Consider the following 13176-nt stretch of genomic DNA (forward strand, 5'->3'; position numbering starts at 1 on the left):
CCACCGCCCTCGACCTCACCACCGCCGCCTGAGCCTGCCCAGGACCTCCGCCGCCCGAGCGAGAGCCTGCCTTCGCTGCCGACCGTAAGGCTCCACCTATCCTCTCCCCTACCCTCCTCTCTCTCTCTCTCTCTCTCTGCCAGGGCAATTCATATATATGTTGATGCTGTGTTGATGTTCATATGAACCCTAGGTGTTCATATGAACCCTAGATTTGTTTAGGGCAGTAGGCATTTTTTAGCATTTAGGAAAAATGATTAGCAATTTTTTTAGGAAATTAGCTAGGGCAAATTTTTATGAAAATGCCTAAATAGTAATTCCATTTAGCTTTAAATTAATAGAGGGTATGTAAATAATAGCAGCATTTAGATTTAAATTAACAAATGCTATAAACAAAAAACACTTAGCTATAAAAAATTATTTAGACTATGGACCTGAATCTGTTCCAAATTTCATTCAAATGAAATTTGAATTATTTGGACTATGGACCTGAATATTTTTGAAGAAATTGGGTGTAGGTAATAAGGTCTTGTTGTGGAAATTTCGGTGAGGTCAGAAGGGTTAGAGAAAATGGAGTTCCTAGAATTTTAGCTTTAGACAAAAAACAAAAGTATTTAGCTATAAATAAAAAACAGTAGCTATGGCATTTAGCTATAAAAAATAGAATTGTTTTTCTTTTCAAAAACTTGGTTAAACTAATTTTTGCTATGTAAACAAAAAACAAGATTGTTGTTATATGATATATGTCATTGATGTTCATTTGCATATTCCATTATTGTTGATTATATCTTTTCATTAAAGTGGCCATGTTATATGCAAATTCCTCAATAGTGTTTGCTCATGTTATATCTTTTCATTGAAGTGGTTCAATTGTGCCCAAGTGGCTTTGTTGTTTCCAGGGAATGAAGCTGAGTGGCAAATGTTTTCCCGGAATGTTGATTCATTTCCGTTCCGGCAAATTTCAGGTTCTCCATTTGTCCACTTTTTAGCAAAAGTCATGCCGAAATTTTCCGTGAATTTCGGTGCTACAAACTAGGACATATCGAGTGCCCGGGATTTGCTGCACCGGAAAGGAATCAACGTTCCTGCAAAACATAGGCCTTTTTTATGTCATTATTCATTTTATTAGGTCTAGAATTAATTGAGTAGATTTAATCGTAGGAAACATGGCTAGCAACGATGAAGGACAGGGTTCTGATGATTGCGATGATGTCTACCTGGCGGCAGATGAATTTTTAAGCCTTGCCAACAATCAACCGATGTTGTTGTTGGGCCCACCGGTCGCATCAGGGACTGAGACCGACACACAGACCGGTGCTGAGACTGAGACCGGCGCGGACACTCATACCGGCATCGAGACCGGCGCGGACACTCATACCGGCATCGAGACCGACGCTGACACTCATGAGCAAGTTTAGCGAAGCGTTGGCCGCCTAGAAAGCAAGGGTGAAATGTCGGATCGTCAATGAAAAGGAACCCTACTCCGAGATTGTAAAGGATAATCCGACAATCACAACAGAGCACTTTGAAATATTCAAGGCGGCTTGCGAGGCCGAAGCCGCCAAAAAAAGTCGGAGTACATGAAGGGGCTTCAACAGAAGAACATTGGGTGCCACTGTTGGGGAACGTAGTAATTTCAAAAATTTTCCTACGCACACACAAGATCATGGTGATGCATAGCAATGAGGGGAGAGTATGATCTACGTACCCTTGTAGATCGCAACGGAAGCGTTGACACAACGTAGAGGAAGTAGTCGTACGTCTTCTTCCCGATCCGACCGATCCAAGCACCGTTACTCCGGCACCTCCGAGTTCTTAGCACACGTACAACTCGATGATGATCCCCGGGCTCCGATCCAGCAAAGCTTCAGGGAGGAGTTCCGTCAGCACGACGGCGTGGTGACGATCTTGATGTATTACTGACGCAGGGCTTCGCCTAAGCACTACAACGATATGATCGAGGTGGAATATGGTGGCAGGGGGCACCGCACACGGCTAAGGAACGATCTCAATGATCAACTTGTGTGTCTATGGGGTGCCCCCTGCCCCAGTATATAAAGGATGGAGGAGGAGGAGGCCGACCAAGGCTATTGGTGCGGCCAGGATGGGAGTCCTACTAGGATTCCAAGTCCTAGTAGGAGTCCATCAAGAGGGGAGGAAGGGAGAAGGAAGTGGAGGAGTAGGAAAGGTGGCCGGCCCCCTTTTCCCTAGTCCAATTCGTACTAGAGGGGAGGGGGGCGCAGCAGCCTTTTTCCTCTTCCCACTAAAGCCCATCAAGGCCCATTACTTCTCCCGTAACTACCCGGTACTCCGAAAAATACCCGAATCACTCAGAACCTTTCCGATGTCCGAATATAGTCGTCCAATATATCGATCTTTACGTCTCGACCATTTCGAGACTCCTCGTCATGTCCCCGATCTCATCCGGGACTCCGAACTCCTTCGGTACATTAAAGCTCATAAACTCATAATATAACTGTCATCGAAACCTTAAGCGTGCGGACCCTACGGTTCGAGAACAATGTAGACATGACCGAGACACGTCTCCGGTCAATAACCAATAGCGGGACCTGGATGCCCATATTGGCTCCTACATATTCTACGAAGATCTTTATCGGTCAGACCGCATAACAACATACGTTGTTCCCTTTGTCATCGGTATGTTACTTGCCCGAGATTCGATCGTCGGTATCCAATACCTAGTTCAATCTCGTTACCGGCAAGTCTCTTTACTCGTTCCGTAATACATCATCTCGCAACTAACTCATTAGTTGCAATGCTTGCAAGGCTTATGTGATGTGCATTACCTGAGAGGGCCCAGAGATACCTCTCCGACAATCGGAGTGACAAATCCTAATCTCGAAATACGCCAACCCAACATCTACCTTTGGAGACACCTGTAATGCTCCTTTATAATCACCCAGTTACGTTGTGACGTTTGGTAGCACCCAAAGTGTTCCTCCGGCAAACGGGAGTTGCATAATCTCATAGTCATAGGAACATGTATAAGTCATGAAGAAAGCAATAGCAACATACTAAACGATCGGGTGCTAAGCTAATGGAATGGGTCATGTCAATCAGATCATTCACCTAATGATGTGATCCCGTTAATCAAATAACAACTTTTTGTCCATGGTTAGGAAACATAACCATCTTGATTAACGAGCTAGTCAAGTAGAGGCATACTAGTGACACTCTGTTTGTCTATGTATTCACACATGTATTATGTTTCCGGTTAATACAATTCTAGCATGAATAATAAACATTTATCATGATATAAGGAAATAAATAATAACTTTATTATTGCCTCTAGGGCATATTTCCTTCAGCCACCACCTCGGAAGCCGTGGTTACGGCGGGAAGAGGTCCATATGGGCCAAGGAGGACGCGGAAGCCGCGAGTCTGGGCATTCCAGACCCCTTGGCGGAGTTCACCGTCCCGCAGGAGCGTGACGTCCTCAGGGCCCGGCATCGTTGAGACCCAGTGAAGAAGGTTTTCGAGAAGAATGCTATCACGATGAAGTTCATTAGACTGCTGGTAATTTTAGTTTCTAATCAATTCAACTGCACGTTAGTCATATTTGTAAACGATCCTTGTGCCTTTTGCAGAGAGAGCAGCACAGGATTGTGGCCGAAAGCGACTCGCCGTCTGAGGCGTTGGCGAGGCCCAAGTGAGACACTCCATTCAACCAGGCGTTGAATATATTGAAAGGACTCCCAGTGGATACTCGACCGTCGTATGGACGCGTGCACGATGTCGGAGACGGCGCCATGTGGAAGAAGTACTACCGTGAGACCACGGAGGAGAGAAAGGAAAGACGGAGGTTAACTGAAGAAAACATCGACAAGAAGGTTGAGATTGCGGTTGAAAAGAAATCATCTGAGACAGTCGCAACAGTGATAGCTGCCGCAAAACAGGTGTTTGTAGATATGTCTATTACGTTGATTCCAGCCGTTTTCAATTGGAGCAGGCAAAGTCCAAAAAAATGCAGCGGACTTTCCCCTTGCCGACTTCCTCAGGAGCAGCTCGACTAGCGTTGCACCAGCACCTGCAGCTGCACCTGCTCCCGCACCGGCTCCTGCACCTGCTCCGGCACTGGCTCCTGCACCTGCTCCCGCACCTACTCCCGCACTGACTGCTGCACCTGCTCCCGCACCGGCTTCCGCACCTACTCCGACACTGGCTCCGGCATCGGGCGTGCTCGGCGGTGCTTCGTCTTTGGCTGAGCTCGATGCCCTCACGGTATCTGTCACACCGCCCCCCTTCAATAAATGTATAATCCCCCGTTTTCGTTGCCTTTTAGATGTCTCACATCGCAGACTTTTCTTTGTAGGCCGACAAAACCCCGTGCACCATATTGTACACCATCACCGACCAGAAGGTAGACGTGGGAAAGGCGACGATAATGGAGCCTAAGGAACCATTGTTCCACAGCCGGCCGATCCCCCCGAAAGTCTTCAAGGTTTCCGTGGCCGGTGTCAAACCGGGCCACGAGAATTTGGCTCCTCTGGTACTAGTGGGGGATGATGACGAGACCCCATGGCGTCTTGGTGATTGTTGCAATGGCTGGGTCCTGTTGTGGCCAAAGAGTCTGCTTTGTCTGGAGGCGGCCGGGAGCATATCCACGAGCACGCAGTTAGGTATGAACATCAACACCTCGCCTACTCCATTAGTCGTCGCTGGTGACGTCGTCATAGATGAGGATGAGGATGACGATGACACTCAAGAGTATGTCAATACTGGCGCCTACTTAGGGTTTGAGCGTCATGAGTCGGTGCCTGAATTGCCGCCTCCGGAGTCTGAACGTATTATGGACAACCTTCCGGTAGTAAAGAAGTCTAGGAAGAGACCGAGGAAAGGCAAAAAAGCTGCTTCTATGATCCAGCCTCCTTAGCAGCCTCGGGTTCAAGACCGTATAGATATCCCCGGTGCGGCAAAATGGCATATCCCTGGTCAACCAATCCTACCTGAAGCAGCGCTGCGGGCCAGATTCGGCGATTTAAGGAGACTTCATAACGATGTGCTGTGGACAGAGAAAGGCCTCATCGCCTCAAAAAATCCAGGATACCCACTCTACGTGGTTAACGTGCCACGGGGATTGTCGTACGTCGACACATTCCCCGCGGAGAAGTTCTTCCTTCGATTCGATTACATCTTCGACATGTTTCACTTGAAGAAGCTGGATTTTGCGTTTGTCCGCCTTTATGCTTTGCACATGAACTACCTCATCCGGGTTGAGCAGATACCTCATATCTGTGTCGCTGACCCGTACTTCATGCACGAGGCCTTCTTGGGAGTCTGTGCAAAGCACTGTGAATACGTGAGGGGATACATCGTCAATTTCATGCTTGCCAATAAGGACAAGGAGGCGATTCTTGTGCCTTATCATCCCATGTAAGTCATCCGCACGGATATCCTTCCTTTGATTTCAATCATCAATTTGCACGGTGGAGGCTAATTAATTTGAGGTATACTTATTTTGCGCAGCGGCGAGCGCGCCGTCCTCACCATCCTCTACCCCCGATACTCCCACGCTCTTTACTTGGACTCGTCGAAGAACATTAACAAAAAGGATTACACCCACATCAAGTCTATTCTCGACAGTGCTATGTTTTACTACGGCGCACGGGGTGGAGAGGTCAAGGACAAGAAGAAAAAGGACGGCAGGCCCACCTTCGGCCATAAGACCGACTTCTTCTGCATCCAGCAACCGAATGAGTCTCTTAATGATGGATTCTATGTCCTACACCAGATGCTGGAGTACAGACGGGATCACCAGAACCTTCGCATGCCACCTACATCCGGCGATGCCCATATTCTGCAATGGGCAAAGAACTTAGGAGATATCGAGGATCATCGACTTCGATCTGAGTTCTATCACATCCGGCGCGAACTTGCCCAAATCATCATGAAGGAGCTCGTCGGAAAAACAGGGATGTTCTACGAAGAAGAACAAATGTCGCGGGAAGACGTCCGAACACGTGTAGCCGCTCAGCGTCTCGACCTGGAGCATTTCACTAAGCTCGGGGACTATCTCCCTGACTTGGATGGATGGCATGACATGGAGTGATTGTCGATACACTACTACGGAAAACCTTACACACAGAAATTTAGCAGTAGTGCGTGTAAAAAATGGGCGCTAGTGCTAAATAGCAGTAGCGCGCATTCGTAAACCGCGCTACAGACACAATAGTAGCAGTAGCGCGTGCGCATGAAAAAGCGCTACCACTAGTATTCCCATTGCTAAAACGATAGGCTACGCATAGCAGTAGCAGTCTTGAGGGAAGCGCGCTACCGCTAGGACATAAGTAGCAGCGCATTTCGCGCAGAGAGCGCTACTGCTAATGTAAATAAAATAAAATGAAAAACAAATAGAAAAGTAAATGAAAAAGAAAGAAATAGAAAAAGGAGAAAGGAAAAAATAAAATGTAGAGGAAAATAAATGAGAAAGCGAAAAAAAGGAGAAAGGCGTAGCAGTAGCGTTTGTTCGTAAGAGGCGTTATAGCTAATGTAGCTGCAGCGCGTTTCCTAGACCCCCGTTGTAGAAACAGAAAAGGAAATAAGAAATATGAAGGAAATTGCATAGCTATAACAGTAGCGCGTTTTGTGAAAATCGCTATAGCTAACTTAGCTATAGCGTGTTTCGCAAAAAGAGCTACCGCTAAGTTTGACTTAACCAAAAAACCGTTTCCCCCCGGCCACCACTTCTCCCCCAAATCCCTCGACCCACCCCGCCGCCGTCTGCCCGATTCGCCGTCGCCCCACTTCGCCGCCGTCTCCTGCCGACGTCGACGCCCCCGGAGCCACCAAAGCCGCGCGCCGTCGACGCCACCAGAGCCGCCCCCAACGCCACCGGAGCCGCGCGGCCACATCAACGCCACCGGATTCGCAGTCGACGCCACCAGAGCAGCAGTCGACGCCACCAGATCCTCCCTCGCCACAACTGCCTCCCTCACCGTCACCGGAGACGCCCCTGCCTCCTGCGCCACCATCGGAGCCATCCTCTGTAAGCCCCCACCCCTCCTCTCTCTCTAGATTAGTTAGGAAAAGAATTTAGTTAGGTTAATTAGTTAGGTTAATTTGACAGATACGCCCCTGCCTCCCTCGCCGTAGGAAAAAATTGTATATGCTTAACTAGGACAGTAGGGTTAGGGTTGTAGTGTTTAATTACAAATGTTAGGAAAGTAAGGTTTAACTAGATGTTAACTAGGGTGGTAGGATTTAGTTTAGAGAAAAAAATCAATATAAAAATATAAATTTCTATTAGTGTTGCAAGTCTAGTAGGTTCTTAATTTTTAGTGAATTTTTATTAGGACATAATTTGAGTTCTAGGTTCATAATTTGAGTTCTAGGGTTCATCCATCTATATTTGGTTTTTGAATTGAGTTTCAGAGAACATGGGATTTGTGTAGATTTTCTTGAAGTGTCAAACACTAGGAGATGCAAATTTGAAGTGGTCATGATATATGAAAAATCCTCAATAGTGTTTGCTCATTGATCATAATCGACATTGAAGTGGTTCGATTGTGCCCAAGTGGCCTTTTGTTGTTTCCAGGGAATGAAGCCGAGTGGCCTATGTTTTGCCGGAATGTTGATTCATTTCCGTTCCGGCAAAATTCAGGTTCTCGATTTGTCCACTTTTTAGCAAAGGTCATGCCAAAATTTTCCGTGAATTTCGGCATGACTTGTGCTACAAACTAGGACATATCGAGTGCCCAGGATTTGCCGCACCGGGAAGGAGTCAACGTTCCTGCAAAACAATAGGCCTTTTTATGTCATTATTCATTTTATTAGGGCTAGAATTAATTGACTAGATTTAATCGTAGGAAACATGGCTAGCAACGATGAAGGACATGGTTCTGGTGATTGCGACGACGTCTACCGGGCGGTAGAGCCTTGCCGACGAGACTGAGACCGGCGCTGAGACTCAAACCGGCATTGAGACCGGCGCTGAGACTGAGACCGGCGCTGCCTCGGGGAGCGGAGCCGGTATAGAACCGAAAGCAAAGAGGCGACGGCTTCCTAACAAGCTCAGGACTACTAGACTAGTGGTCACGGAGGTGGACGACGGCAATTTTGAGCCAAACACGCCCGAGGAAGCGCGTGCGTGCTACGACAATCAAATTGGCTGCATCATTCGGACAACCGCCACCATCAATGATGAGAAACTAAACAAGTTAGATAATATGAGGCCCGCCCTCCTAAAGAAGCCGCACCAGATATTCTTGTTCCCGGGCCGGAATGAAAAGGATTATAAAGATCCAGATAAGGACCCGGCAATGAAGAAGATAAACAAACATACCATGAGAAAGTTTAGCGACGCGTTGGCCGCCTGATACGTCTCCGTCGTATCTACTTTTCCAAACACTTTTGCCCTTGTTTTGGACTCTAACTTGTATGATTTGAATGGAACTAACCCGGACTGACGCTGTTTTCAGCAGAATTGCCATGGTGTTGTTTTATGTGCAGAAAACAAATATTCTCGGAATGACCTGAACTCCACGGAACATCTTAGAAAAAATAATAAAAAATCCTCGCCAAAGATGAAAACCAGGGGGCCCACACCCTTCTCACGAGGGTGGGGGGCGCCCCCCCTAGGGCGCGCCCCCTGGATGCCCTCCGACGCCAACTCCAACTCTATATATTTGCTTTCGGAGAGAAAAAAATCAGGGAGAAGAAATCATCGCGTTTTACGATACGGAGCCGCCGCCAAGCCCTAAAACCTCTCGGGAGGGCTGATCTGGAGTCTGTTCGGGGCTCCGGAGAGGGGGATTCGTCGCCGTCGTCATCATCAACCATCCTCCATCACCAATTTCATGATGCTCACCGCCGTGCGTTGGCAATTCCATCGTAGGCTTGCTGGACGGTGATGGGTTGGATGAGATTTATCATGTAATCGAGTTAGTTTTGTTAGGGTTTGATCCCTAGTATCAACTATGTTCTGAGATTGATGTTGCTATGACTTTGCTATGCTTAATGCTTGTCACTAGGGCCCGAGTGCCATGATTTCAGATCTGAACCTATTATGTTTTCATGAATATATGTGAGTTCTTGATCCTATCTTGCAAGTCTATAGTCACCTACTATGTGTTATGATCCGACAACCCCGAAGTGACAATAATCGGGACCACTCCCGGTGATGACCATAGTTTGAGGAGTTCATGTATTCACTATGTGCTAATGCTTTGTTCCGGTTCTCTATTAAAAGGAGGCCTTAATATCCCTTAGTTTCCGATAGGACCCCGCTGCCACGGGAGGGTAGGACAAAAGATGTCATGCAAGTTCTTTTCCATAAGCACGTATGACTATATACGGAATACATGCCTACATTACATTGATGAATTGGAGCTAGTTCCGTGTCACCCTATGTTATGACTGTTACATGATGAACCGCATCCGGCATAATTATCCATCACTGATCCGGTGCCTACGAGTTTTCCATATACTGGTTTACGCTTATTTACTTTCCCGCTGCTAGTGTTACAATCACTACAAAATACCAAAAACATTACTTTTGCTGTCTTTACTTTTGTTGCCGCTACCACCACTATCATATTACTTTGCTACTAAACACTTTGCTGCAGATACTAAGTTTCCAGGTGAGGTTGAATTGACAACTCAGCTGCTAATACTTGAGAATATTCTTTGGCTCCCCTTGTGTCGAATCAATTAATTTGGGTTGAATACTCTACCCTCAAAAGTTGTTGCGATCTCCTATACTTGTGGGTTATCAAGACTAATTTCTGGCGCCGTTGCCGGGGAGCATAGCTCTATTCTTTGAGTCACTTGGGATTTATATCTTCTTATCACTATGAAGAACTTGAGAGATCCAAAAACCAAGATCTATCCCTCAACTACGAGGGGAGGTAAGGAACTACCATCTAGCTCTGCACTTGATTCACCTTCTGTTATGAGTAAGTTAGCGACACCTACACCTGCTTCTGCTATTCGTTCTGATATGTCGCATGTTATTGATGATGCCACTTCTGCTATGCATGATACTTATGATAAAACTGCTTCTATGCCTGATACTACTGTGCCCCTTGGTGAATTTCTTGATGAAAAAATTGCTAGGGCTAGAGAAAAAGAAATTATTGAATCTGAATACGATGATGATAGTGATGATGAAAATATGCCTATTATTCCTGAGGGCTATCTTTTTGATATGGAATCTTCTGCCGCTATTTTAGCTTGCAAAGATAGATATGAGCTTAAGAGGTTATTAGTTAAATGGAACAAAGAATCACTTAGAGATAAAATGAAACCCGGCCCTGCTTTTGCTACTTCACCTATTTGTGTTCCTGATAAGGATTATGAATTCTCTGTTGATCCTGATATAATTACTTTGGTTGAATCTAATCCGTTTTATGGCTATGAATCTGAAACTGTTGTGGCACATCTTACTAAGTTAAATGATATAGCTGCCCTGTTCACTAATGATGAGAGATCGCGTTTATATACTCAAAATATTTCCGTTCTCATTAAAGGGTGATGCTAAGATATGGTTTAATTCTCTTGATCTTGGTTGTGTGCGTAGTCCCCAGGATATGATTTATTACTTCTCTGCTAAATATTTCCCTGCTCATAAGAAACAAACTGCTTTGAGGGAAATATACAACTTCGTGCAAATTAAAGAAGAGAGTCTCCCACAAGCTTGGGGGAGGCTTCTCAAGTTACTTAATGCTTTGCCTGATCATCCTCTTAAGAAACCTGAAATACTTGATATCTTTTATAATGGACTAACCGATGCTTCCAGAGATTACCTAGATAGTTGTGCTGGTTCTCTTTTCAGGGAAAGAACACCGGATGAAGCTGAAATTCTATTGAATAATATGTTGACAAATGAAAATAATTGGGCACCTCCTGAGCCAGCTCCTGCTCCAATTACTGAGTCTATTCCTAAACCAACTCCGAAGAAGAGAGGTGTTCTATTCCTCAGTCTCGAAGATATGCAAGAGGCAAAGAAATCTATGAAAGAATAAGGTATTAAAGCTGAAGACGTTAATAATTTACCTCCTATTGAAGAAATACATGGTCCTAATTCACCGCCTGTTGAAGAAACATATGATCTTAATTCTTTATTTATTGAAGAACCTCCTGATCCCGATATCCCGACACAGGTAGTAAAGGTAAATTCTCTCTATAGATATGATAAAGCTGAAGTCCCTCCTACTAAAATTGCTAGTCAGTGCTTGGATGAGTTTGATAACTTTATGTTTAAGCAAGACGACTTCAATGCTTATTTTGGTAGACAATTAAAAGAAAATGCTTATATGATTAGATGCTTGGGTGATTATATGGCTAATATTAAAGGTGAACTTAAACTTGTTAGCAAACATGCTTCTATGGTTACCACTCAAGTAGAACAAGTACTTAAGGCTCAAAAAGAAGTGCTTGATGAAATGAATAGTAAGAAAAATGATTATGATGTTAGAGTGGCTACTAGAACTGGTAGAATGACTCAGGAACCTTTGTATCCTAAAGGCCACCCTAAGAGAATCGAGCAAGATTCTCAAAGAAATAATATTGATGTTCCTAGTTCTTCTAAAAAGAAGAAGAAGAAAAATGATAGAACTGTGCAAACTTCTAGTGAACTTATTGCTAAGCCACCTCATAATCCAAATGATATTTCTATGTCTGATGCTGAAACACAATCTGGTAATGAGCATGAACCTAATGAAAATATTAATGATGATGCTCAACCTAGTAATGACAATGATGTAGAAGTTGAACCTACTGTTGATCTTGATAACCCACAATCAAAGAATCAACATTATGATAAAAGAGACTTTGTTGCTAGGAAACATGGTAAAGAAAGGGAACCTTGGGTTCAGAAACCCATGCCTTTTCCTCTGAAACCATCCAAGAAAAAGGATGATGAGGATTTTGAGCGCTTTGCTGAAATGATTAGGCCTATCTTTTTGCGTATGAGATTAACTGATGTGCTCAAAACAAATCCTTATGCTAAATATATGAAGGATATCATTACTAATAAAAGAAAGATACCGGAAGCTGAAATTTCCACCATGCTTGCTAATTATACTTTTAAGGGTGGAATACCAAAGAAACTTGGAGACCCCGGAGTACCTACTATACCTTGCTCCATTAAAAGAAATTATATTAAAACTGCTTTATGTGATCTTGGAGCCGGTGTTAGTGTTATGCCTCTCTCTTTATATCGTAGACTTGACTTGAATAAGCTGACACCTACTGAAATATCTTTGCAAATGGCTGATAAATCAACTGCTATACCTGTCGGTATCTGTGAGGATGTGCCTGTTGTGGTTGCAAACGTTACTATTTTAACGTACTTTGTTATTCTTGATATTCCCGAGGATGATAGTATGTCTATTATTATTGGAAGACCTTTTATTAATACTGTAGGGGCTGTTATTGATTGCAACAAAGGCAATGTCACTTTTCATGTTAACGGTAATGAGCATATGATGCACTTTCCGAGGAAACAACCTCAAGTTCATAGTATCAACTCTATTGGAAAAATTCCATCGATTATATTTGGAGGTTTTGAATTTCCTCTTCCTACTGTCAAGAAGAAATATGATATTCTTATTATTAGGGATGTGCATATCCCCGTTGAGGTAACTTAGTGTTATTCGAAATTTCTCTGGTTTCATGATTATCGGAGTGAGTTTGTTAACAAGACTTGATCAACCTTATTAGTAGATTCTTTTTGATGAGCATGAGATGGATGAAACTAGAAGCACAAACTTCTGTACCCTCTCTATACTTTTTGTTAATTAGTAGGAATAAAGTAAAAATAGTATTTTTCTGTCTGTTCCCTGACTTATCCGTGCAATATAAAAATATCTCGAAAATAAAAGTCCTCAGAATGACATGCCAATTTAATATGATTTTTTGGGAATACTTGAGGATTTACTGTGCAAAAATTACCGCAGGAGGAGCTACCACCTGGCCACGAGGGTGGTGGGTGCCCCCCCTCTAGGGCGCGCCCCCCTGCCTCGTGGGCCCACGGTGGCCCTCCTCCACTTATCCCAGCACCCATCTTCTTCCTCTGTCTCACACAAACCCGAAAAACCAACTCAAGCACGAGTTCCAGCCATTTTTGCTGTGATTTTCGATCTCCTTGCTCAAAGCACCTCTCGCAAAACTGCTTGGGCATATTGTTCCTTGGTATGTGATTCCTCCATTGGTCCA

The sequence above is a fragment of the Triticum urartu genome, chromosome 3, assembly GCF_003073215.2.
Source record: "Triticum urartu cultivar G1812 chromosome 3, Tu2.1, whole genome shotgun sequence".
Taxonomy (NCBI): Eukaryota; Viridiplantae; Streptophyta; class Magnoliopsida; order Poales; family Poaceae; genus Triticum; species Triticum urartu.